This window comes from Coregonus clupeaformis, chromosome 1 (assembly GCF_020615455.1).
Source record: "Coregonus clupeaformis isolate EN_2021a chromosome 1, ASM2061545v1, whole genome shotgun sequence".
NCBI classification, from domain to species: domain Eukaryota; kingdom Metazoa; phylum Chordata; class Actinopteri; order Salmoniformes; family Salmonidae; genus Coregonus; species Coregonus clupeaformis.
In genome coordinates, this window is record NC_059192.1 from 37,883,942 (window position 1) to 37,911,699 (window position 27,758).

A 27,758-nucleotide genomic window follows, 5' to 3' on the forward strand; every position below is an offset into this window, starting at 1 on the left:
GGCAAACAGAGGCCTTACCATGGCAGAGCTGCCAGATTAGTTCACCCCAATCTGAATAGATCAACTGTCAATTCGATCATGAGAACATTTCGCCAAGAAAACCCATAAGTCTAAAGGACATGCACTATGCTTTACCATTACATTTACAGTAAATTACATGTTGTAATGCATGTAAATTCACAAAACATGTTACAGTATTCTTACAATATGATCTATTGACAGTATACTCTGTTCAACTCTCAGAATTGACAGAAGACCCCATGGTGGTGGCCGTAGCTGTGTGCTGACCGAACAGCAGGAGTGGGCAGTGGTGGAAATGGTGAGGGCCAGGAATGACACATGGCTGTTTGAAATAAAGCAGGCCATTGAGGAGAATGATGACACCTTTGCCAATGTGGTATCCGTCAGCCTACCAACAATAACCCGCCTTTTGAAGAGGCACCATGTATCTATGAAACACATTTACCTGGTGCCTTTGAAGAGAAACAACGACCGGGTGAAACAACTGCAGGCTGAGTATGTTCAGGTACAGCACTATATACTGTATTACTGCTACTATTTGATGCACATGCTACTTCACAATATCATATTGGAACTATACTGTAAAAATAACTAACCTAAATATATTTTTAGAGTGTGATGGTGCTTGATGCTGCTGTGAACCATCATAAGTATATCTTTGTTGATGAAGCGGGCTTCTGTCACGCCCTGGTTCTGGGGACAATGTTATGTTGAGCCAGGGTGTGTATTCTATGTTTGATTTTCTATGTTGGGCTGAGTGACTCCCAATCAGAGGCAACGAGTGACAGCTGGTTGTCTCTGATTGGGAGCCATATTTAACTATCGGTCTTTTCACTTTGTGTTGTGGTTTCTTGTTCCGTGTTGGTTTGTTTTTGTAACCAAGGACGTCACGTTTCGTTGTTTTGATCGTGTGATCTGTTTGATAAAATAAATATGTTTGCTTTCAACGCTGCGCCTTGGTCCTCTCCCTCCTTAGACGATCGTGACAGAAGAAACCACCATAACAGGACCAAGCAGCGTGAAGAAGAGAGAGGATGGACTTGGGAGCAGTTGAGTAGGAGTCTCGACTGGGCCAAGCCAAGAGAAGAGGAGAGAGGTTGGACTTTGGAGCAGTGGGGTGAGAGTCTGGCGAGAACGATGGAGGCCTGGCCCACGGGGAGGAGAGAACCCCCAGAAATTTTTTTAGGGGGGCTCACGACGTCGGACCAGCAGGAGGCCGCGATAGAGCGGCCCAGCGGGTTGCCAGAGGAGGCCGCCAGGTTACGGGGGCCACTGGTCGAAGAGGGGATGGAGGATGTAGAGGCACGGCGAGAGGTACTGGGGTGTGTTACCAGTCCGGTCCGGCCCGTTCCAGATCCCGAGGTAGAGCCAGTGGTGTGTGTCCCCAGTACGGTCCGGCCTGTTCCAGCCCCTCGCACCAAGTGTACGGTGTGCGTCGCCAGCCCAGCCAGGCCAGTCCCTGCTCCACGCACCAAGCCTACGGGGTGCGTCGCCAGCCCAGTCCGGCCCATCCAAGCTCCCCGCACCAAGCCAGTGGTGTGCGTCGCCAGCCCAGCCCGGCCAGTCCCTGCTCCACGCACCAAGCCTACGGGGTGCGTCGCCAGCCCAGTCCGGCCCATCCAAGCTCCCCGCACCAAGCCAGTGGTGTGCGTCATCAGTCCGGCACGGCCCGTGCCTGCTCTCCGCACCAAGTCTGTGGTGCGTTTCGTCAGCCCTGTCCGGCCCTTTCCTGCTCTCCGCACCAAGCCTACGGTGTGCGTCGCCAGCCCAGCCCGGCCAGTCCCTGCTCCACGCACCAAGCCTACGGGTGCGTCGCCAGCCCAGTCCGGCCCATCCAAGCTCCCCGCACCAAGCCAGTGGTGTGCGTCATCAGTCCGGCACGGCCCGTGCCTGCTCTCCGCACCAAGTCTGTGGTGCGTTTCGTCAGCCCCTGTCCGGCCCGTTCCTGCTCTCCGCACCAAGTCTGTGGTGCGCGTCGCCAGCCCAGGCCGGTCCATTCCTGCTCCACGCACCAAGCCAGGGGTGCGTATCGTCAGTCCGGCTCCGGCCAGCGGGGCCAGACCGGACCAGGGGTACTTTGGGGGTTGGAGAGGGAGTGGGGATCAGGCCCGGAGCCGGATCCGCCGCCAAGGCGGAGTGCCCACCCGGTCCCTCCCCTGTGGGATTTAGTTGGCGCGGTCGGAGTCCGTGCCTTTAGGGGGGGGGTACTGTCACGCCCTGGTTCTGGGGACAATGTTATGTTGAGCCAGGGTGTGTATTCTATGTTTGATTTTCTATGTTGGGCTGAGTGACTCCCAATCAGAGGCAACGAGTGACAGCTGGTTGTCTCTGATTGGGAGCCATATTTAACTATCGGTCTTTTCACTTTGTGTTGTGGTTTCTTGTTCCGTGTTGGTTTGTTTTTGTAACCAAGGATGTCACGTTTCGTTGTTTTGATCGTGTGATCTGTTTGATAAAATAAATATGTTTGCTTTCAACGCTGCGCCTTGGTCCTCTCCCTCCTTAGACGATCGTGACAGCTTCAACCTGGCCAAAATGTTGGCGCCGTGGGCATAACCTCATCGGCCAATGGGCGACCGTTCAAGTGCCTAGACAATGTGGGGGAAACCTATCCATGTGTGCAGCTACAGTTGAAGTCAGAAGTTTACATACACTTAGGTTGGAGTCATTAAAACTCGTTTTTCAACCACTCCACATATTTCTTGTTAACAAACTATAGTTTTGGCAAGTCGGCTAGGACATCTACTTTGTGCATGACACAAGTAATTTTTCCAACAATTGTTTCACTTATAATTCACAGTATCACAATTCCAGTGGCTGTGCCTTTAAACAGCTTGGAAAATTCCAGAAAATTATGTCATGCTTTAGAAGCTTCTGATAGGCTAATTGACATCATTTGAGTCAATTGGAGGTGTACCTGTGGATGTATTTCAAGGTCTACCTTCAAACTCAGTGCCTCTTTGCTTGACATCATGGGAAAATCAAAAGAAATCAGCCAAGACCTCAGAAAAACAATTGTAGACCTCCACAAGTCTGGTTCATCCTTGGGAGCAATTTCCAAATGCCTGAAGGTACCACGTTCATCTGTACAAACAATAGTATGCAAGTATAAACACCATGGGACCACGCAGTAGTCATACCACTAAGGACAGAGACACGTTCTGTCTCCTAGACATACTTCGGTGTGAAAAGTGCAAATCAATCCCAGAACAACAGCAAAGGACCTTGTGAAGATGCTGGAGGAAACAGGTACAAAAGTATCTATATCCATAGTAAAACGAGTCCTATATCGACATAACCTGAAAGGCTGCTCAGCAAGGAAGAAGCCACTGCTCCAAAACCGCCATAAAAAAGCCAGACTACGGTTTGCAACTGCACATGGGGACAAAGATCGTACTTTTTGGACAAATGTCCCCTCGTCTGATGAAACTAAAATTACCATCGTTATGTTTGGAGGAAAAAGGGGTTGGCTTGCAAGCTGAAGAACACCATCCCAACTGTGAAGCACGGGGGTGGCAGCATCATGCTGTGGGGGTGCTTTGCTGCAGGAGGGACTGGTGCACTTCACAAAATAAATGGCATCATGAGGAAGGAACATTATGTGGATATATTGAAGCAACATCTCAAGACATCAGTCAGGAAGTTAAAGCTTGGTTGCAAATGGGTCTTCCAAATGGACAATGCCACCAAGCATACTTCCAAAGTTGTGGAAAAAATGGCTTAAGGACAACAAAGTCAAGGTATTGGAGTGGACATCACAAAGCCCTGACCTCAATCCTATAGAAAATGTGTGGGCAGAACTGAAAAAGCGTGTGCGAGCAAGGAGGGCTACAAACCTGACTCAGTTACACCAGCTCTGTCAGGAGGAATGGGCCAAAATTCACCCGACTTATTGTGGGAAGCTTGTGGAAGGCTACCCGAAACATTTGACCCAAGTTAAACCATTTAAAGGCAATGCTACCAAATACTAATTGAGTGTATGTAAACTTCTGACCCACTGTGAATGTGATGAAAGAAATAAAAGCTGAAATAAATCATCCTCTCTACTATTATTCTGACATTTCACATTCTTAAAATAAAGTGGTGATCCTAACTGACCTACGACAGGGAATTTTTACTAGGAATAAATGTCAGGAATTGTGAAAAACTGAGTTTAAATGTATTTGGCTAAGGTGTATGTAAACTTCCGACTTCAACTGTATCTCTGAAGATGGTGTGGTAGGACATAGGCCATTACTTGGATCCTACACCGCTGCACACCTCATTGTCCCCAATTCATTACCCTATACCTGCCCCCATACTCTCCTTTCCTCAACCCTATTGAGGAATGTTTTTCAGCATGGAGGTGGAAGGTATACGATCGCCATCCCCATGAGTGTGCCACCCTCCTTCTGGCCATGGGTGAGGCATGAGATGCAGACCAATGTCTAGCTTGTATTTGCCATGCCAAAAGGTTTTTCCTGCAGTGCATGAACAATGAAGACATTCACTGTGAGGTGGGTGAGAATTTATGGCCAAATGCTCAAGATAGGCTTGATGCAAATTAATGCGTGCTAAACTTTATGTTTTATTTTCATTAATTTATTTTGTTTTATTTAATGTCTTACATTTTATTACAGACAGTACACCTATGTGAAAAATGCAATGTTTTTTTGTTGGGTAATGTAATTAATTAAAATAAACAACACACACTACACTAGCAGCAAAGTAATTTGCTAATACAACACCATCAAGTAAACATTTTACATCACACCAACAGTTTAGATACTTTCAGCACTTCTAAGGGTGATTTGAAACACATATCTTGCATTGTTTGCTATTGGATTAACTGGTAGTTTAAATGACTAAATTGAAAAGATATCATTATGTTGTGTTTTGGTGATTAAACCAATGTTCTCATTACATTTCACAATAAACTTGGTGAGACATGTTTACAATCCAAATGAATGCACAATGACAGGTTTTGAATGAGACTGGCTGTGTTACAAGTGTGACCAGTTTGGAGTTTTGTACTAAAAGTTGTGAAAATGTACCACACACTTGTGAAAATAGAACCAAAGCGATACAAAAAAAAGTAAATCCCTATGTGGATGGATAGTTAGGATTGAAATACCGCAACATATCCATATAGTAGGCTATGTTACTGTATCACAAAGCAAGTCTCATTGACTTGATATGTGCCATAGACAAGCAAGGCAATGTTCGTTGCTGAGAGAAGAGCTATTGAAATTCTCAACATGTGTTCACTATCAGTGAGAGAAAGACAGAGAAATAGAGCAGGGAGAGAAAAAGGGAGACTGAGTGCATTGAATCGCGAAAGTGGAAAATCTACATGTGTAGTCATTATGGAGGGGATTGTGCTTCGAGAAAGAAAACCAAAAAAAGTTCAATCAAGTGTGTGACAAGTGGATGACAATGACTATCTCACTGTGTCCCAAATGGCACCATATTTTCTATATAGTGCAGTACTTTGTCACACACAAAAGTAGTGCACTATGGAATAGGGTGGGATTTAGGATGCTACCAATGACTCTCACAGCAATGAGCTTTGGAGGACAGCAAGAGTTCTCAAAGTTTAGTCACCATGACTAAGCCAAGGAGAGATGTTTTCACAATGTTCTGACAATGTTCTGACAATACCATAAGGCTACCAGAACATTACAGTAATGTTATAATGGAATAGAGCCAATGTTAGGACACTCAGGGCTAAGATCTTGTGTTAAATTAGTATTACTTTTGAGGTTTAGGCTTACGGGCAAATCATAACAATGAAGACATGAGTCCCCCTAAATGCAACAAAGTCAAACTTTGGGGGGTCTCTACATAATGCTAATTCAACCATTCTCCTATTTGTTTAAAATTCAATTTGTACTGCTACAGTGGTAAATATTTAAATAAAAGCTTATTCCAAATTAAATGAAAACACCCCCACCTCTGTGTGTTTAATTACTGCAGTGGGCTAAATCAGGGTGACACAGACTGTTTCTTGGTACATTTTACATTTTAGTCATTTAGCAGACGCTCTTATCCAGAGCGACTTACAGTTAGTGAATGCATACATTCTTTTTTTATTTTTTCATACTGGCCCCCCGTGGGAATCGAACCCACAACCCTGGTGTTGCAAACGCCATGCTCTACCAACTGAGCTACATCCCTGCCGGCCATTCCCTCCCCTACCCTGGACGACGCTGGGCCAATTGTGCGGCGCCCCGTGGGTCTCCCGGTCGCGGCCGGCTACGACAGTAGTCTTAAACAAATCTACTTTGAAACAAAAATATACACCTCACACACATGGGCAACAAAAAAAAAGACACCTGTACCATGTCAGATATAGAGTTGAAATGTATTCCATTTTGATTTTGCACCCCAATATTACACTTTAAATATACATTACAGAAGACTGAAATATAACAAAACTGTTTGACATTGAAACACAGGATTTTCGGGTAATAAAATAAAATGTTTGCTAATTATGAAAAATATTAATACCATTCCACCCATGATGCCACTAGGTCATTTGACTACAGGAAAGTGCTACATTTTTCCATGTGGCTGCACTTGTCATCCCAGGACAGACAGTGCCGTATCTCAGCCCCTTTTCCGGTGTCCCAACTTTTGCTTTCTACAAAAAAGGTCCTTTTCTCAGCAAGACGCATAAATTAATTCAGGATACAGGTGTGTAGACCCAATGACAATCGCTGAATGTCATTACACTTTTTGTTGTTTTGTAACAGTTGTCTCTTTCCATTCATCAAATGGTGTGAGTGCACAGTGCACTGTTTGGATGATGGAATTATTTTGGAGTGAACAAACATGCGCAGGCAGCCTACTTTTTTAAGTGATTTGTTTGACAATAAGATGAAAACATCATGACTGGTTGTGTTCATGCCAATTTACCGGTAAGGTAACGCTTTACCTTAAGTGTACATTAATTACTATGTAATTACACTGTAATAAGCATTTAGCAGTGTAGGTTATTACACTAGTGGAACAAGGACATGTAATTACAAATCAGCTTTTCGGAGGTTATTCCATATGTGTAATTACTCATGATTTATGCATATGTAATTACAAGATGTCTTGTTCCAAATGTAGCTAACATGTTCTGTAATTACACTTTTGCAGTCTCCTGTGTAGCACCATGTTAACAATGCATCCTAATATTTAACCTTGTTACATGTAACTACATAAGTCACTACCACCAAAATAAGCTAGGCTAGGACTCTGTCAGCTGTTGTAACAATGCACACCCTATCATTAACTACAGCTTCAGTTATCTTATTTCCATAATATTTGGCTTGAAGGATGTACAGAATTAAATGTAAGAGCAATGTATTTACAATGGATATGCATGTAACTATAATGTACCTACCCAGGAGCAATAAACTTAATGTAAAGTGAAACACATGATGATATAACCTTTCTAAATACTACAGTGCCTTGCAAAAATATTCATCCCCCTTGGCGTTTTTCCTATTTTGTTGCATTACAACCTGTAATTTAAATGGATTTGTATTTGTATTTCATGTAATGGACCTACACAAAATAGTCAAAATTCTAAAAAATGAATAACGGAAAAGTGGTGCGTGCATATGTATTCACCCCCTTTGCTATGAAGCCCCTAAATAAGATCTGGTGCAACCAATTACCTTCAGAAGTCACATAATTAGTTCAATAAAGTCCACCTGTGTGTGATCTAAGTGTTACATAATCTCAGTATATATACACCTGTTCTGAAAGGCCCCAGAGTCTGCAACACCACTAAGCAAGGGGCACCATGAAGACCAAGGAGCTCTCCAAACAGGTCAGGGACATAGTTGTGGAGAAGTACAGATCAGGGTTGGGTTATAAAAAAATATCCGAAACTTTGAACATCCCACAGAGCACCATTAAATCCATTATAAAAAAATTGAAAGAATATGGCACCATAACAAACCTGCCAAGAGAGGGCTGCCCACCAAAACTCACGGACCAGGCAAGGAGGGCATTAATCAGAGAGGTAACAAAGAGACCAAAGATAACCCTGAAGGAGCTGCAAAGTGCCACAGCGGAGATTGGAGTATCTGTCCATAGGACCACTTTAAGCCGTACACTCCACAGAACTGGGCTTTACGGAAGAGTGGCCAGAAAAAAAGCTATTGATTAAAGAAAAAAACAAGCAATACACGTTTGGTGTTCACCAAAAGGCATGTGGGAGACTCCCCAAACATATGGAAGAAGGTACTCTGGTCAGATGAGACTAAAATTGAGCTTTTTGGCCATCAAGGAAAACGCTAAGTCTGGTGCAAAACCAACACCTCTCATCACCCCGAGAACACCATCCCCACAGTGAAGCATTGTGGTGGCAGCATCATGCTTTGGGGATGTTTTTCATCGGCAGGGACTGGGAAACTGGTCAGAATTGAATGATGGATGGCACTAAATACAGGGAAATTCTTGAGGGAAACCTGTTTCAGTCTTCCAGAGATTTGAGACTGGAACGGAGGTTCACCTTCCAGCAGGTCAGTGACCCTAAGCATACTGCTAAAGCAAAACTTGAGTGGTTTAAGGGGAAACATTTAAATGTCTTGGAATGGCCTAGTCAAAGCACAGACCTCAATCCAATTGAGAATATGTGGTATGACTTAAAGATTGCTGTACACCAGCGGAACCCATCCAACTTGAAGGAGCTGGAGCAGTTTTGCCTTGAAGAATGGGCAAAAATCCCAGTGGCTAGATGTGCCAAGCTTATAGAGACATACCCCAAGAGACTTGCAGCTGTAATTGCTGCAAAAGGTGGCTCTACAAAGTATTGACTTTGGGGGGTTGAATAGTTATGCACGCTCAAGTTTTCTGTTTTTTTGTCTTATTTCTTGTTTGTTTCACAAGAAAACATATTTTGTATCTTCAAATTGGTATAGTCATAGTTGCAGGACTAAATATCAGCATGTTACCCTTTGTATATATTAGCATATCAGTATGTATTTACTTTATGTAAAGCTAATTTCTCAGTAATCATAGTAGGCTACAGCCCTATGTAGGCCTATGTGACAGTATCATTGTATAGTTATGTTTTCCTATCACTCTGTTTATTCACTTTGAACATATTTTTTCTGGAGCAAGGAAATACATGTTATTTACACACAGCAAGTCACCTGACAATAATGGGCTACTCCCTCTTTTTATTTACCTGTCACTCTACTGCCATGTCTCTGATATGAGCTGAGACACAAGGAAGGAATCCCTAGGACTTTGCTTATTTTCTTTAGAGCTGCGTAACCAAGTCCAAGTTCGTGGGCTAGAAGAACCATCCTCACATTTATATCAAATGCCACATCTCCCCTGGAGCACTCCTGCAGCCTGGAGGAAGTGTAAACGGTCCTCCTAAATGCATCACGATCACCTTCACAGTGTGCATATTCTATCATGACATAATTACAGAATCCCTGGTTGGTGTTGTCTATGGTGATTTTCAGTCCAGTGTTAAGACACTTAGGGCAAATCAAATAATATATAATAAATCATGTACAAGTTGGTTTATTTGTGACATATGGAATAAAAGCCACTGTTGGCTGGCTGCTGTCTGGTTGATCGCTGCTAGCTGTCATCTTCATCACAAGTAATTTGCATCTCGACGCGCTTCTGCCGGCCACCTCCTTTACCTGTACTGCCACTGCCTCGACCGGCTGATCAGGCTCATTTTTTCTTTAATTCACTGCTTTTGCCGCATTGGTTAACTGAGATCGCCTATTTTTATTCACATACTGTAGGTATATTCTTTGAGATTTGCTCATTTTTCTCTTTTTACGGGGATTCTTCACGGGAGATTTCAAACAAGGAAGTGATGTGAGGCATTTTAACCAATCAGGTTGCCGGAAAGGGCCTTTAAATGCCAGTAACCAATCGGATGTCAGGAAATTACTAATCTTTCAGCACAAAGCACTATGTCTACACAGGATATAGCCATGTATGGACTAGCTAACGATATGCTCCGGAAAACAAGCTTTTGAATGATATATGATTCAACATGGAGAGTTTTAAAAATAGCAGTTGAAGTTGTACATGAAACATGCTAACAAGAACTAAATGTATGATATGTGTAGTTGACGGAGTTGGGATAAAAGTATTAACTATGGACTTTATGGTTGCAAAATATCCTAAAATCAGAAAATTGACAGATGGAAGCAAAATCAAATTTTTTGCCTGTGGTGCCTGGCCTTAAAACAGTTTTTTAGATGCTAGTGGTTGTATTAATTTAGGATGTATTGTATCCCACAACTGTCCCAGACTATGTCTGGAATATTTATTTCTAGCACAGACTAGAATAGGTCCCCTTTTGTTCTATGGGGGATAGTAGATTGACATAGGCTAGTGCTTTTGCTGTTTGTTAAAATCATCATAGGCTAGTGCTTTTGCAATTTTTTTCAAATCATCATTAGAGTCGCATCATGCAGCCTTAGAATGTATTAAAAATCAAAACATATAGCCCAACATTTGTATCACTATTAAAGTTGCATAAATCACTCATATAGGAGTACCTGTTTCTTTGTTAACCGCTCAACACAGAATAGCCGCATGTGGGCACTCCCTCAAATCATTTGTAGAAAATATCCTTTCTATTTTATTCAGCTATGTTCAATTGTATTCTTCATACTATAAAATAATATAAAATAATGGCATGGAATTCTAAGCAAATCTTGTCTGCTAAATGAACTAGTATAGCCCACAGCCATATGGCATAGCCAGATCAGGGCCTAACATAAGGACAACTCAGAGTATGCTATTCTGTTCTTTGGAAATAGACTACATTTTCTTCATATCGTGTTTCTTTAGACCTGTTTAAAATAAATAATGGATTTATTGTGATGGTGTAGGCTACAGTGAGGGAAAAAAAGTATTTGATCCCCTGCTGATTTTGTACGTTTGCCCACTGACAAAGACATGATCAATCTATCATTTTAATGGTAGGTTTATTTGTACAGTGAGAGACAGAATAACAACAAAAAATTCCAGAAAAACGCATGTAAAAAATGTTATAAATTGATTTGCATTTATAGAGGGAAATAAGTATTTGACCCCTCTGCAAAACTTAGTACTTGGTGGCAAAACCCTTGTTGGCAATCACAGAGGTCAGACATTTCTTGTAGTTGGCCAACTGGTTTGCACACATCTCAGGAGGGATTTTGTCCCACTCCTCTTTGCAGATCTTCTCCAAGTCATTAAGGTTTCGAGCCTGAGGTTTGGCAACTCGAACCTTCAGCTCCCTCCACAGATTTTATATGGGATTAATGTCTGGAGACTGGCTAGGCCACTCCGGGACCTTAATGTGCTTCTTCTTGAGCCACTCCTTTGTTGCCTTGGCCGTGTGTTTTGGGTCATTGTCATGCTGGAATACCCATCCACGACCCATTTTCAATGCCCTGGCTGAGGGAAGGAGGTTCTCACCCAAGATTTGACGGTACATGGCCCCGTCCATCGTCCCTTTGATGCGGTGAAGTTGTCCTGTCCCCTTAGCAGAAAAACACACCCAAAGCATAATGTTTCCACCTCCATGTTTGACGGTGGGGATGGTGTTCTTGGGGTCATAGGCAGCATTCCTCCTCCTCCAAACACGGCGAGTTGAGTTGATGCCAAAGAGCTCGATTTTGGTCTCATCTGACCACAACACTTTCACCCAGTTCTCCTCTGAATCATTCAGATGTTCATTGGCAAACTTCAGACGGCCCTGTCTATGTGCTTTCTTGAGCAGGGGGACCTTGCGGGAGCTGCAGGATTTCAGTCCTTCACGGCATAGTGTGTTACAAATTGTTTTATTGGTGACTAAGGTCCCAGCTGCCTTGAGATCATTGACAAGATCCTCCCATGCGTTTTTCTGGATTTTTTTGTTGTTATTCTGTCTCTCACTGTTCAAATAAACCTACCATTCAAATTATAGACTGATCATTTCTTTGTAAGTGGGCAAACGTACAAAATCAGCAGGGGATCAAATACTTTTTTCCCTCATTGTATATTACATGGATTTATTAGACTTTTTCAAATGTAGATGTTCCAAAGGTCTACATCAGTGGCTTGTAGGCTACGCATGGAAGCCAGGAGATGCTAAATGTGTTTATGTTAATTAACGGTCAATTACCGTGAGACCGGCAGTTATTTGCTTGACAATCACCGGCTCACAAAATGTCATGACCGCCACCGCCACAGCCCTAGATACGACCACTGAAAATGACTAATCAGAACTATTTACACTTGACAAAAATTATTAATGAAGGTTTCCACAAAAAAAGTAGTTAGCAGTACTACCTTAATTTTTACAGTGAATGGTGCAACTTTGATGGTTACGTCCCAATAATATCTCCTTTCTCCTGAAGTGTGCACTCGTTCTCAACTCCCCACAAATGTAAAATCATTGGATTGGTGTAGGCATGGGCTACAGGGAGTTTCCATATACCAGTCATTGACTTTCAAATTAATGGAGGGAAACCAACAATTGCAACCTTCAGGAGAAAGGAAAGATTATTGGGACATACTGTAATTTCTGGCTGAAGACAAATCAACAGCAGGAACAGGAGTGAGCCTCAAAGGGTCATGGGGTCATGATGGGGTCAGGGAGTGGGCACTGGGTAGTCACTATTAATACAACCTCTTTCTTAGCCCCACACACATACGCACGCTCGCACACACACACTCGCCAACCCAGCAACAAATCAAATCAAATCAAATTTCCTTTGTCACATACATATGTGTTTAGCAGATGTTATAGCGGGTGTAGCGAAATGCTTGTTCTTCTAGCTCCGACAGTGCAGTAATATCTAACAAGTAATATCTAACAATTTCACAACATATACCCAATACACACAAAACTAGTAAGGAATGGAATTTAAGAACATATACATATATGGACAAGCAATGACAGAGCGGCATGGACTAAGATACAGTAGAACATTATAGAATAGATTGCAGAATATACATATGAAATGAGCCTCCTGTAGCTCAGTTGGTAGAGCATGGTGCTTGCAACGCCATGGTTGTGGGTTCGATTCCCACGGGGGGCCAGTATGAAAAATGTATGCACTCACTAACTGTAAGTCGCTCTGGATAAGAGCTCACAGGGTGTCACTATCTACTGTACGCATCAAATCCCAGATTAGCCCTCCGATGGTGAGCGAGAGGGAGGATATCCTTATCCCAGGTCCCCAGATCATTAGCATAAATCAACTCTGCAATTAAAACCTTGTTTATCTTAATTACTGAACTAATGAGATGAGTCCCGCAGGACTAAGTCACACCATCTGACGACAAACGAGGAGATGAGAAGTAGGTGTCTTACACAAGCACACAGGCATACACATACCTGCACGCGTGTGGGTACATACATGCATAGAGTCATACACACACACACACACACTCATGGGCACGCAAGCACACGAACATGTGGAAAAACACACACACCAAATTGCATGATCCTCCCACCTCCACGCCTCATCCTCCCACCTTAAACTCTGGGCACTGCATCATTATCCTTCACTATCCATTATCTATTAAAATGATAATGATTTGATCAACCCTACAGGCTCCATCTCCATAAGGGCTTAGTACAGCGCCATAACTCATGATTTCCCTCTGCCACAGGGACTAGACATACTATCTAATTAATGAATTCTTAATGCGCTGCTCGAACGCTCAAAGCACTTTTTCTTCAACTCCGCAACACAACAGAGCATTGCCTAGCTGTAACAGTGAGTGGTGAGTGGGTCTGGGGGGGTTATAGAAGCAGAGGCCACTGTGTTTGTTTTCATGGTGTGGCTTTGTAAGAAGTGGACTGGACTCGGATTCAGGATTTTTCTGTCCATCCTGTGTGTGTGTGTGTGTGTGAGTGTGTGTGTGTGTGTGTGTGTGTGCGCGCACGCCTGTATGTGTGCGTGTGTGTGTGTGTTTGTGTGTTTGGTCAGTGCCTTGTCTCTGTAATTGATAGTGTCAGAGTGACTGGTTAAGGTCATCCAGTGACTAAGCAAATTGTCAAGGGATGGGCATCTCTATCACTGAGAAGTGTGCCACCCTGTATGCCACCCTGACTCAACCAGTGTACACATTATTAACCAGCTGGCACTACCATGGGCAGCATTGGGCACCCATGTAATGTGCTGCCATCATGGCTGGCAACCCTCTTAGGGGGCACTCAGAGTTTAGCCAGGGCATACCAGGGCACAAGGGGTGGCTGCTGGGCAAGGCTGGCTATGTGGTTTGCATACAAGAAAGCCCAATTCTCTGCATTACTTTCTATTTATCCCACTCTTTATTTCTATTAATTTACTGTACAATATGCATCCTCTATTTTCTCATTGATTGAAACTAGTTGCAGTGTTTGTCCTGCTGTAACCTAGCTATACTGATCTGCAGCTACTTTTGTAATATACAGAGTATAGTTGATGAAACTGTCTTCTCTGCATTATACAGTCCTCTCTTTTCCCTTTGTTCTTTATGTCCATCTCCACACCTCTCTCTCCCTCTCTCTATTTCTCCGTCCATTGTGGTCTAAGAGGGTAAAGAACCGGACCCAGCCACCCAACCCCACACAACTCGGTTTGAGTCACACAACAACAAAACATAAAGTAGGTCTCCTAGCATATCAGCACAATACAGACTGGCTGGAAATTGTCCTTATCCTTTCCTTACGCCCTTTCATTTTCAGCTGCAGTACATGCTGTACAGTACGTGGAAGAGAGTTGAAGAAAGTTCTGTTTGAAGTGTCTGTACTTTATCGGATACAAAGACATGAAGCACATCACCGAGGACACCCGCAACACACACGCACACGCACACGCACACACACACACACACACACACACACACACACACACACACACACACACACACACACACCCTCACTGCCCAAAGCCTGTATGTTGGTTTACAGGACATTATGTCTGTCTAACTTTGGTGCAGCCCTGAAGGTATTGTAACACAACTTAGTCGTGGGTTGGTAAAATGTAATGTCTCTGACACACACCACACCCACATGTGCACAGGCAGACAGGCACAGACTCACACACACACACAATCATGTAATGTATCTCTCTAGCAGAGGAGGCTGGTGAGAGGAGCTATAGGAGGACGGGCTCATTGTAATGGCTGGAATGGGCTCCATATGTTTGATGTGTTTGATACCATTCCATTTATTCCATTCCAGCCATTATAATGAGTCCATCCTCCTATAGCTCCTCCCACCAGCCTCCTCTGCTCTCTATCACTCCCCATTTCCTGTGAAAAGTGTCGTAACACAATAACTCAAAACACATTTGTTAGTGGAAGAAACCAGACAAATTGATTTGTTGTCTACTTTAGACTGTTAATAAGCTTTCTGAACTGACACTGGTCCTTTCCTATCATAGGTAAACAGTCAAAAAATAAATGCTCATTTGCAGTGTCCTATTACAACCCAGGCAGGGGTGGTATAGCAGCCAAACTCCCTGATGTATGATCTTGATTGATTACTGTCATATTTATATTTAGACTTATTTATAATTATATATTTAATATTCTGCACAGTTACACTGAACAGAGATTGATAGTTTATGGACATACCTATTATATTATTCTGTCGTATTATTATATGAAAACATTGATTGTTATGTGTTTGGATCAGCGTTGTGTTGTTCTGTAAGATTATCATCATAAATAGGGTGTTAGGTCACGTGACAAAATCTGTACGCTGAGTTAGAATTCTACTTTGACTCTGGTGCTCACTTTATAAATCATGATATTTTGATAAACTGTGAATTAAATTGAAACATTTTAGCAGAAAGCTACAAAAATGTTGCCTGGGTAAGAAGGTAAGCAAGCGTTCATCTACACTCAGTGTTTGACCATACACATTTGACGAAATGCAAAAAAAAATATGTATACCACTACACATTTTGCTATGCTGCTATCAAGATTTCATGTTGAATTGTTGAAGCGATCGTAGATTTACCGCAAGTAGGTGGCTAATAAACTGTTTATCTAGCTAGCCACCGTTAGCTAACTGAGGGTGGTGAGTTATGCTTGGCTACGGCAGATATGTTCTCTCTTACCGCACTCTCTGTCTCCCTCTCTCGCTTCAATTTGATATGCAGCAACCGAGACTGCATTTAGAATTATGTATCTTCTACCCATCTTCTGACCAATTTGTCTGTATAATGTAAATATACACAACACACACACACACACACACACACACATCTACCATCATTCACTTCTCATCATTCACTTCCTGAAGTTTACTCGAAATACGAATGTATCCCTTCACTTCGTTTTGTTATAACATCTTTGATCTGACAGACGTTTACATGACACCCAGAATGCATTGTATGACGTCAACAAACATGGCTCCACACATAGCTGGCAATTAGCTTAGCATTACCTCATCATAATCAGTACATCCTTCAAAAAAGTATTTTACACACATCATATGTGTCCATTGCAATCTATACAAGAATTGGAAGGCATGATTTGTCACCAGTACTTGAAAACAGTAAATACATAAATTATTACCTCACAAACCATTTTCTGATAATGATTTATTGATACAAATGGCGGGTGCCGGCAGTCAATTACGTAACCTCTGACACTCACTAGGAGCCACTCAGTGTTGTTGTTTATTTATGTACTGTAGCTAGTGGGCTAAGCTATAGCATTAGTAATGTCTTTCAAAAGGAGACAATTTACAAATGCGTAAATTCTGACAATGAGTCTGAGTATGAAAGTGAGGAATCAGATTCTGACAGTGACAGCGAGAAGCTTCCCCCCAACCTTGTGGCCATTGAGAACCCTGAATCAGAGGCCCCCCTGCCCACCGATGATGTCCCAGGTCCCTCTGAAGATGCTGGTGGTGATGGAAGCAGGCCAACAGTGGGTGAAGTACAGGAGGTCTGCGGTAGCTGGAAGGCCGCTAGTCATTTCAATCCTCCTGCAAAGCCCCTTGCCATCTCCCTCTGAGGCAGTGTGCTTCAAGATGTTTCTGACAGAGGAGCTAGTGGGAGACATAGTGGAGGAAACCCATCACTATGCCTTGGAGCTACAGGAGAAGAGAGAGCCAGAGCGACGTGTGCGACGTGAAGACAGGATTTGTCCAGGACATTATAGTCAACACAGCGTTGAACATTGACCTCCAACATTATGCGCAAGCACTTTTGAGCACATCTGCAGCAATTACTGATTGACTGACTGACTGACTTGACAGGTGACCTGCCATGATGCTATGCCTTTAGCAGTGAAGGCTCCTCAGAGGAGGAAGGGGAAGATCATCCTCCTCAGTGAATTTCATAAAAATCAAAATAGTGATACATTTGAATAGGTTAATATTTTTAGATAAAACTATACTAAATATATTCACATGTAACCAAATAATTGATGAAAACACACTGTTTTGCAATGAAGGTCTACAGCAGCCTCAACAGCACTCTGAAGGGTAACACCATGGTGTAGCCAGAGGACAGCTAGTTTCTGTAATTCTCTGGGTATATTGACTTCAATACAAAACCTAGGACGTTCATGGTTTTCATCCCCTTCCATAGACTTACACAGTAATTACTGTATGACAACTTCTGGAGGACATCCTCCAACCTATCAGAGCTCTTGCAGCATGAACTGGCATGTTGTCCACCCACTCAAAGTATCAGATAATGAATTTACACTGAACAAAAATATAAACGCAACATGTAAAGTGTTGGTCCCATGTTTCATGAGCTGAATTATAAGATCCCAGAGATTTTCCACACGCACAAAAAGCTTTTTTCTCTCAAATGTTGTGCACAAATGTCACGTATGTTGAATACAGGATTGGACCAAGGTGCAGCGTGGAATGCATACATGTTTATTAATGAAGTTAACACACTACAAAACAAAAACAACGTAACGTGAAGCTCACAATGGCTACACACAAACAAGCCAAACAAGTGTCAAGATCCCACAACATAGGTAGGCAAAATGGCTACCTAAGTATGATCCCCAATCAGAGACAACGATCGACAGCTGCCTCTGATTGGGAACCACACCCGGCCAACATAGAAATATATAATCTAGATCTACACATAGATACCTAGATATTCACATGGTAACCTCTAGCATTCACACCCTGACCAACCTAACTAAAGAATAACAGGCTTTCAAGGTCAGGGCGTGACAACAAATGTGTTTACATCCCTGTTAGTGGGCATTTCTCCTTTGCCAAGATCATCCATCCACCTGACAGGTGTGGCATATCAAGAAGCTAATTAAACAGCATGATCATTACACAGGTGCACCTTGTGCGGGGGACAATAAAAGGCCACTCTAAAACGTGCAGATTTGTCACACAACACAATGCCACAGATGTTTCAAGTTTTGAGGGAGCGAGCAATTGGCATGCTGACGCAGCAATGTCCACCAGAGCTGTAGCCAGAGCTAATGTTAACTTCTCTACCCTAAGCCGCCGCCAACGTCATTTTAGAGAATTTGGCAGTACGTCCAACTGGCCTCACAACCGCAGACCACGTGTAACCACACCAGCCCAGGACCTCCAAATCCGGCTTCTTAACCTGCGGGATTCTGGGTTTGCACAACCGAAGAATTTCTGCACAAACTGTCAGAAACCGTCTCAGAGAAGCTCATCTGCATGCTCCTCGTCCTCACCAGGGTCTACCTTTTTCGTTAAGGTACACTACCAGTCAAAAGTTTCTCATTCAAGGGTTTTTCTTTATTTTTACTATTTCTTACATTGTAGAATAATAGTGAAGACAACACTATGAAATAACACATATGGAATCATGTAGTAACCAAAAAAGTGTTAAACAAATGAAAATATATTTTATATTTCAGATTCTTCAAATAGCCACCATTTGCCTTGATGACAGCTTTGCACACTCTTGGCATTCTCTCAACCAGTTTCATGAGGTAGTCACCTGGAATCCATTTCAATTAACAGGTGTGCCTTCTTAAAACTTAATTTGTGGAATTTACAGTGCCTTGCAAAAGTATTCATCCCCCTTGGCGTTTTTCCTATTTTGTTGCATTACAACATGTAATTTAAATTGATTTGTATTTGGATTTCATGTAATGGACATAAACAAAATAGTCCAAATTGGTGAAGTGAAATGGAAAAAAAATTACTTACTTTAAAAAAGTCTAAAAGATAAATATTGGAAAAGTGGTGTGTGCATATGTATTCACCCCCTTTGCTATGAAGCCCCTACATAACATATGGTGCAGCCAATTACCTTCAGACGTCACATAATTAGTTAAATAAATCTAAGTGTCACATGATCTCAGTCTATATACACCTGTTCTGAAAGGCCCCAGAGTCTGCAATGTTGTGGAGAAGGACAGATCGGGGTTGGGTTATAAAAAACATATCAGAAACTTTGAACATCCCACATCCCATTAGACCGGTGGAGCACCATTAAATCCATTATTAAGAAATTGAAAAAATATGGCACCACAACAAACCTGCCAAGAGAGGGCTGCCCAACAAAACTCACGGACCAGGCAAGGAGGGCATTAATCAGAGAGGCAACAAAGAGACCAAAGATCACCCTGAAGAAGCTGCAAAGCTCCACAGCGGAGATTGGAGTATCTGTCCATAGGACCACTTTAAGCTGTACACTCCACAGAGCTGGGCTTTACGGAAGAGTGGCCAGTAAAAAGCCATTGCTTAAAAAAAAATAATAAGCAAACACATTTGGTGTTCACCAAAAGGCATGTGGGAGACTCCCCAAACATATGGAAGAAGGTACTCTGGTCAGATGAGACACAACTTGAGCTTTTTGGCCATCAAGGAAAACACTATGTCTGGCGCAAACCCAACACCTCTCATCACCCCGAGAACACCATCCCCACAGTGAAGCATGGTGGTGGCAGCATCATGCTGTGGGGATGTTTTTCATCGGCAGGGACTGGGACACTGGTCAGAATTGAAGGAATGATGGATGGCGCTAAATACAGGGAAATTCTTGAGGGAAACCTGTTTCAGTCTTCCAGAGATGTGAGGCTGGGACGGAGGTTCACCTTCCAGCAGGACAATGACCCTAAGCATACTGCTAAAGCAACACTCGAGTGGTTTAAGGGGAAACATGTAAATGTCTTGGAATGGCCTAGTCAAAGCCCAGACCTCAATCCAATTGAGAATATGTGGTATGACTTAAACACTGCTGTACACCAGCGGAACCCATCCAACTTGAAGGAGCTGGAGCAGTTTTGCCTTGAAGAATGGGCAAAAATCCCAGTGGCTAGATGTGCCAAGCTTATAGAGACATACCCCAAGAGACTTGCAGCTGTAATTGCTGCAAAAGGCGGCTCTATAAAGTATTGACTTTGGGGGGGGAAATGCCAAGGGGGGTGAATACTTTCGCAAGCAACTTTCTTTCCTTCTTAATGCCCTTGAGCCAATCAGTTGTGTTGTGACAAGGTAGGGGGGGTATACAGAAGATAGCCCTATTTGGTAAAAGACCAAGTCCATATTATAGCAAGAACAGCTCAAATAAGCAAAGAGAAACAACAGTCCATCATTACTTTAAGACATGAAGATCAGTCAATACGGAAAACTTTGAAAGTTTCTTCAAGTGCAGTCGCAAAAGCCATCAAGCGCTATGATGAAACTGGCTCTCATGAGGACCGCCAAGGGAATGGAAGACCCAGAATTACCTCTGCAGCAGAGGATAAGTTCATTAGAGTTACCAGCCCCAGAAAATGCATCCCAAATAAATGCTTCACAGATTTCAAGTCACAGACACATCTCAACATCAACTGTTCAGAGGGGACTGTGTGAATCAGGCCTTCATGGTCGAATTGTTGCAAAGAAACCACTACTAAAGGACACCAATAATAAGAAGAGACTTGCTTGGGCCAAGAAACATCAGCAATGGACATTAGACCGGTGGTCCTTTAGTCTGGAGTCCAAATTGGAGATTTTTGGTTCCAACCGCCGTGTGTTTGTGAGACGCGGTGTGGGAGAACGGATGATCTCCGCATGTGCAGTTCCCACCGTAAAGCATGGAGGAGGAGGTGTTATGGTGTGGGGGTGCTTTGCTGGTGACACTGTCTGTGATTTATTTAGAATTCAAGGCACACTTAACCAGCATGGCTACCACAGCATTCTGCAGCGATACGCCATCCCATCTGGTTTGGGCTTAGTGGGACTATCATTTGTTTTTCAACAGGACAATGACCCAACACACCTACAGGCTGTGTAAGGGCTATTTTACCAAGAAGGAGAGTGATGGAGTGCTACATCAGATGACCTGGCCTCTCCAATTCCCTGACCTCAACCCAATTGAGATGGTTTGAGTCGGATGGCAGAGTGAAGGAAAAGCAGCCAACAAGTGCTCAGCATTTGTGGGAACTCCTTCAAGACTGTTGGAAAAAGCATTCCAGTTGAAGCTGGCTGAGAAAATGCCAAGAGTGTGCAAAGTTGTCATCAAGGCAAAGGGTGGCTATTTGAAGAATCTCAAATATAAAATATATCTTGATTTGTTTAACACTTTTTTGGTTACTATATGATTCCATATGTGTTATTTTATAGTTTTGATGTCTTCACTATTATTATACAATGTAGAAAATAGTAAAAATTAAGAAAAACGTTTGAATGAGTAGGTGTCTCCAAACTTTTGACTGGTACTGTATCTGTGATCAACAGATGCATATCTGTATTTCCAGGCATGTGAAATGCGTATATTAGGGCCTAATGAATGTATTGCAATTGACTGATTTCCTTTTATGAAATGTAAATCAATAAAATCCTGAAATTGTTGTACGTTGTGCTCATATTTTTGTTCAGTATATATGCACTGAGTGTACAAAACATTAGGAACACCTTCCTAATATTAAATTGCACCCCCCTTTTGCCCTCAGAACAGCCTCAATTTGTTGGTGCATGGACTCTACAAGGTGTCTAAATCATTCCACAGGGATGCTGGCCCATGTTGACTCCAATGCTTCCCACAGTTGTGTCAAGTTGGCTGGTGGACCATTCTTGATACACACAGGAAACTGTTGAGCGTGAAAAACCCAGCAGCGTTCCAGTTCTTGACACACTCAAACCAGTGTGCCTGGCACCTACTGCCATACCCTACTCATAGGCACTTAACATTTTTTGTCTTGCCCATTCAATGGCACACGTACACAATCCATGTCTCAATTGTCTCAAGGCTTAAAAATCCTTATTTAACCTGTCTCCTCCCCTTCATCTACACTGATTGAAGTGGATTTAACTGGTGACATCAATAAGGGATCATAGCTTTCACCTGGATTCACCTGGTCAGCGGAAGGATTTCATTTAACATGCTCATATTATTGTATAACCCCTGAAAATGTCCTGTTGATAGGACATTCCTATCTTGAGATATTTGAGATTATGTTTGTTAATCTGAGTCTACCTGTGTCATTGTGGTGCCATTTTGGAAAAGGCTTTGCCTTTAACCCGTGCATTATCTCCCGCGACACTTTGACCCAGAATTCGGACACAAAAATGGTAATATCTCAGCAATGGTAAGGCCTACAGACATGAAACAAAGTGCACTGTGCTTCTGAGAGTACTGTAAATTGTATGATTTGGTATGATCAGTTCAACTCTAAAAGCAATGTTTATATTACAACCCTAACACCCAATAATAAGCAGTGATTGAGTGTGTGTGATGGGGATTGATTAACTGATTGATTGTGTGACAGACCTGAGATGATGGTGTAGCCGATGCCTCTCGGTCTCCCCAGATCCTGGTCAATGGCTTTTATCTTGCGCACCTCATAGCCCTGTGGACACACACACAGGAAAAAATTGGTTTAGAGCACTTATTATTTTGTAGACACTATAGTAAGCACACCATCTCGTCCCCTTAGACTCTGCCACACCAAGACAATCATTACACATACACACAAACACGGACACGGACACGGACACGGACACACACACGTTAGCCTTGCATTAGGCTTATTTCTCTCCTATTGTTTCAGAACTCTCCAGCTGAGCGGATGAGGTTGCACCTTGTGAACATGCAGAGAATGAGAAAGAGAGAGTGGTGAAGAAAAATAAGCTATTTGAGAAGTATTTATCCACAGTGTTCTCGGTCTCCGCCCCTCAATCAGACACGGTGGCGGTGCTTAAAAACATTTCTCTCTCCATTCTCGCTCTCTCTTTCTCCCTTTCCTTCTCTCTCCCATTCTCTCTCTTGCTACCTCTGCTGAGCCGACCAGAAAACACCCCTGCCCTCTTCTCTCTCCATCCCTCTCTCCCTCCTTTCCTATCTGCCTCCAATTGATCCAGCAAATTGTGTCTGAGGCGTGTTTATGCTCCAATTCTGCCAAAGCATCTTCTGTCATTGACCAATTACAGCAGAATCAATTAAAGGTATTTTAGATTGGAGCGATCACTACCAGAGACAGAGAGAGGGAGAAGAGAGCGAGGGAAGAGAGGGAGATGGGAGAGGGGAGAGGGGGAGAGGGTGGGTAGAGACAGGAAGAGGGGGAGAGGGTGGGTAGAGACAGGGAGAGAGAGAGAGAGAGAGAGAGAGAGAGAGAGAGAGAGAAAGTGAGCGAGAGCTGAAGTAATATGAGCAATATTCTCTTGCTGTCCACACAAGTGGAATATGTTCAATCAACTGGCATTTAAACCCCCTACCCTTCACCCTCCTCCCACTCTCTCCATTCCTCCCTCCCTCTCAGCACTCCTCTCTGTCTCTTTATCCCTTATCCTTGTACAATGCTACCTTACACCCCCCACCCCCACTCCCAAAAAATCCTCCCCTCTTTCCTTTCAGCTCAACAGTTTGACAGCCAAATTGTCTTTGTCCCAGAAAGGGTTTAAATGGCATCTCTGACAACGCAAATCCATAACAACAGCCAAAAAATCTGTCCCTATGCTGTTCTTTGACAAAGCCTTTTTACTCTCAACCCGCCATCAAAGTTTTGTATGGATGGCAGGTTGGTTTGCGAAAAGAGAGAGACAGAAAGGGATGAAGGGAGAGGGAGAGAGAGGGACAGGGAGGGATGGAGGGAGCGAGAGACAGAGGGAGAGAGAAAGAAAGAGAGAGAAAAGAAGAGAGGGAGAAAGACAGAAAGAGAGGGAGGGATGGCGTTTGAGAAATGACCTACGACAGGGCTACGTGTTTGATATATGTTTATGTGTAAATGTCAGCAGCCTTGAGGACAGTTGACACCCACTCAGTCAGTCTAGCCCGGCAGCTTATCACAGGCAAACACTAGCAAACTGAAATAACAGATGCCTGTTAGAATATGATGTGAGGGCAGGAGTGTGTGTCTGTGAGCATAGCGCATTTACAGCATGGATGTATGTCGGTGTTTCAGCGGATCTGTAGTTAAGTGCTCTTGTAATTCAGTTCATCACATCACTATCAGGCCACACGGGGGCTAGTGTCAGTGACTGTGTGTGTACAGTCAGGTCCAACATTATTGCCACCTTTGATTAAGATGAGCAAAACAGACTATAAAATAAATTATACAAATACTGAGCTATATTGTTTTTAGGCAGAGGCAACCAAGTTTTTGGCAAAAATGTCCTGATACTGGGTACATTTCATGATGCCGGGCCCTAGAACCAGTGGAAGCAAAATAGCCCCATAAAATCAAAGTTCCACCACCATATTTTACAGTAGGTATGGGGTTATTTTCTGCTTATGCATCCTTATTTCGACTTCAAACCCAACACTGGTGTGTACGGCCAAAGAGTTTGCTAAATGGCATTGGCACTTGGATTGGAACTGGTGCTATGGTCAGATAACATGAAAATAGATCTCTTTGGATATGCACACCAGTGGTGGGTTTGGCGTTGAAATAAGAATGCAGAAAATAACCCCATACCTACTGTAAAATATGGTGGTGGATAGGGCTGTGGCGGTCACAAAATTTCGTCAGCCGGTGATTGTCAAGCAAATAACTGTCGGTCTCACGGTAAAATACCGTTAATTAACATAAACACATTTAGCATCTCCTGGCTTCCACACAGCCTACAAGCCACTAATGCAGACCTTTGGAACATCTACATTTTAAAGTATAATAAATCCATGTAATATAGCCTACACCTTCACAATAAATCCATTATTTATTTTAGACAGGTCTAAAGAAGCATTATATGAAGAAAATGTTGGCTATTTCAGAAGATCAGAGTAGTATACTCTGAGTTGTCCTTATGTTAAGTCCTGATCTGGTTATGCAAAATGGCTGTGGGCTACACTAGTTCATTTAGCAGACAATATTTGCTTATAATTCCGTGGCATTATTTTATAGTATGAAAAATACAGTTGAACAAAGCTGAATAAAATATAAATATTTTCTCCAAACAATTTGAGAGAGTGCGCACATGTGGCTATTCTGTGTTGAGCGGTTAACAAATAAATAAGTATTCCTATATGCTTCATTTATTGTTATTCATGTTAATATGTTTTGATTTTTAATGCATGATGCGATTCTAATGATGATCTGAAAAAAGTCGCTTGAAAGGCATGAGCTCTGCTTAGGTTTTTGTGCAGGCTGTACACACTTCATTAGTCTCTCATTCACAATTTGACAAGCACTTGATAATGCCTCAAATTCCACGGTGGCATCCTCTTTGTGGCTGTAATGCACCCTAAAAAAATCCATGCCTTTTGTGGCCAGTGGCCGTTGTGCACTTCTCCCATCACATGATCAGGGCTTTCTCACAGGCTACAAGTGAAGACAGACACATTGGGGACGCAACTGCACGTGTCTTTATCCAATTCCGAGGTGCATATTGAAGATATTGGAAGAACAGTCCACATTTACTTTTCGTCAGCCAACAAGATGAGTAGGCCTAACAAACAGCAAAAGCACTAGCCTATGTCAATCTACTATCTCCCATAGTACAAAAGTCGACCTATTCTATTCTGTGCGAGAAATCAATATTCCAAACATAGTCTGGGACAGTTGTGGGATGCAATAGATCCCAAATTAATACAACCACTAGCATCAAAAAAACTTTTTTACGCAATGTAGCTGATGCAACAGATCAGAACATTTGGCTTAAAATGTTGATAACTATTAGGCTATTTCTTCAAATTATAAGCACATAAATGTGCACATGGCAATAGGCTATAAGCCATTAGCGGGAAAACACCATTACCAAAAGTGACTGTAAATGTGATTATGCATGTAATGCTTTTATTATAAAGGTGCATTGTTATGGTGAAAATTATCTTATCTAAACTTGAAACTCACGCGCTGCTTATGTATGCCAGTTAGGCTCTAAACCCCTTGTAAAGCAGATTAATGTGCTTAATTTTAAGAAGTTATTTGCCCACTTTAGTTGTGATACAAACCTTACCAAAACATATAGGCCTATGGGCTAGGCTACATGAGGTGTGCAACTATGATTCGTGACAAGTGATCATATACAGTGGGGAGAACAAGTATTTGATACACTGCCGATTTTGCAGGTTTTCCTACTTACAAAGCATGTAGAGGTCTGTAATTTTTATCATAGGTATAGTTCAACTGTGAGAGACGGAATCTAAAACAAAAATCCAGAAAATCACATTGTATGATTTTTAAGTAATTAATTTGCATTTTATTGCATGACATACGTATTTGATACATCAGAAAAGCAGAACTTAATATTTGGTACAGAAACCTTTGTTTGCAATTACAGAGATCATACGTTTCCTGTAGGTCTTGACCAGGTTTGCACACACTGCAGCAGGGATTTTGGCCCACTCCTCCATACCTTCTCCAGATCCTTCAGGTTTCGGGGCTGTCGCTGGGCAATACGGACTTTCAGCTCCCTCCAAAGATTTTCTATTGGGTTCAGGTCTGGAGACTGGCTAAGCCACTCCAGGACCTTGAGATGCTTCTTACGGAGCCACTCCTTAGTTGCCCTGGCTGTGTGTTTCTGGTCGTTGTCATGCTGGAAGACCCAGCCACGACCCATCTTCAATGCTCTTACTGAGGGAAGGAGGTTGTTGGCCAAGATCTCGCGAAACATGGCCCCTTCCATCCTCCCCTCAATACGGTGCAGTCGTCCTGTCCCCTTTGCAGAAAAGCATCCCCAAAGAATGATTTTTCCACCTCCATGCTTCACGGTTGGGATGGTGTTCTTGGGGTTGTACTCATCCTTCTTCTTCCTCCAAACACGGCGAGTGGAGTTTAGACCAAAAAGCTCTATTTTTGTCTCATCAGAACACATGACCTTCTCCCATTCCTCCTCTGGATCATCCAGATGGTCATTGGCAAACTTCAGACGGGCCTGGACATGCGCTGGGTTGAGCAGGGGGACCTTGCGTGCGCTGCAGGATTTTAATCCATGACGGCGTAGTGTGTTACTAATGGTTTTCTTTGAGACTGTGGTCCCAGCTCTCTTCAGGTCATTGACCAGGTCCTGCCGTGTAGTCCTGGGCTGATCCCTCACCTTCCTCATGATCATTGATGCCCCACGAGGTGAGATCTTGCATGGAGCCCCAGACCGAGGGTGATTGACCGTCATCTTGAACTTCTTCCATTTTCTAATAATTGCGCCAACAGTTGTTGCCTTCTCACCAAGCTGCTTGCCTATTGTCCTGTAGCCCATCCCAGCCTTGTGCAGGTCTACAAATGTAACCCTGATGTCCTTACACAGCGCTCTGGTCTTGGCCATGGTGGAGAGGTTGGAGTCTGTTTGATTGAGTGTGTGGACAGATGTGTATTTTATACAGGTAACGAGTTCAAACAGGTGCAGTTAATACAGGTAATGAGTGGAGAACAGGAGGGCTTCTTAAAGAAAAACTAACAGGTCTGTGAGAGCCGGA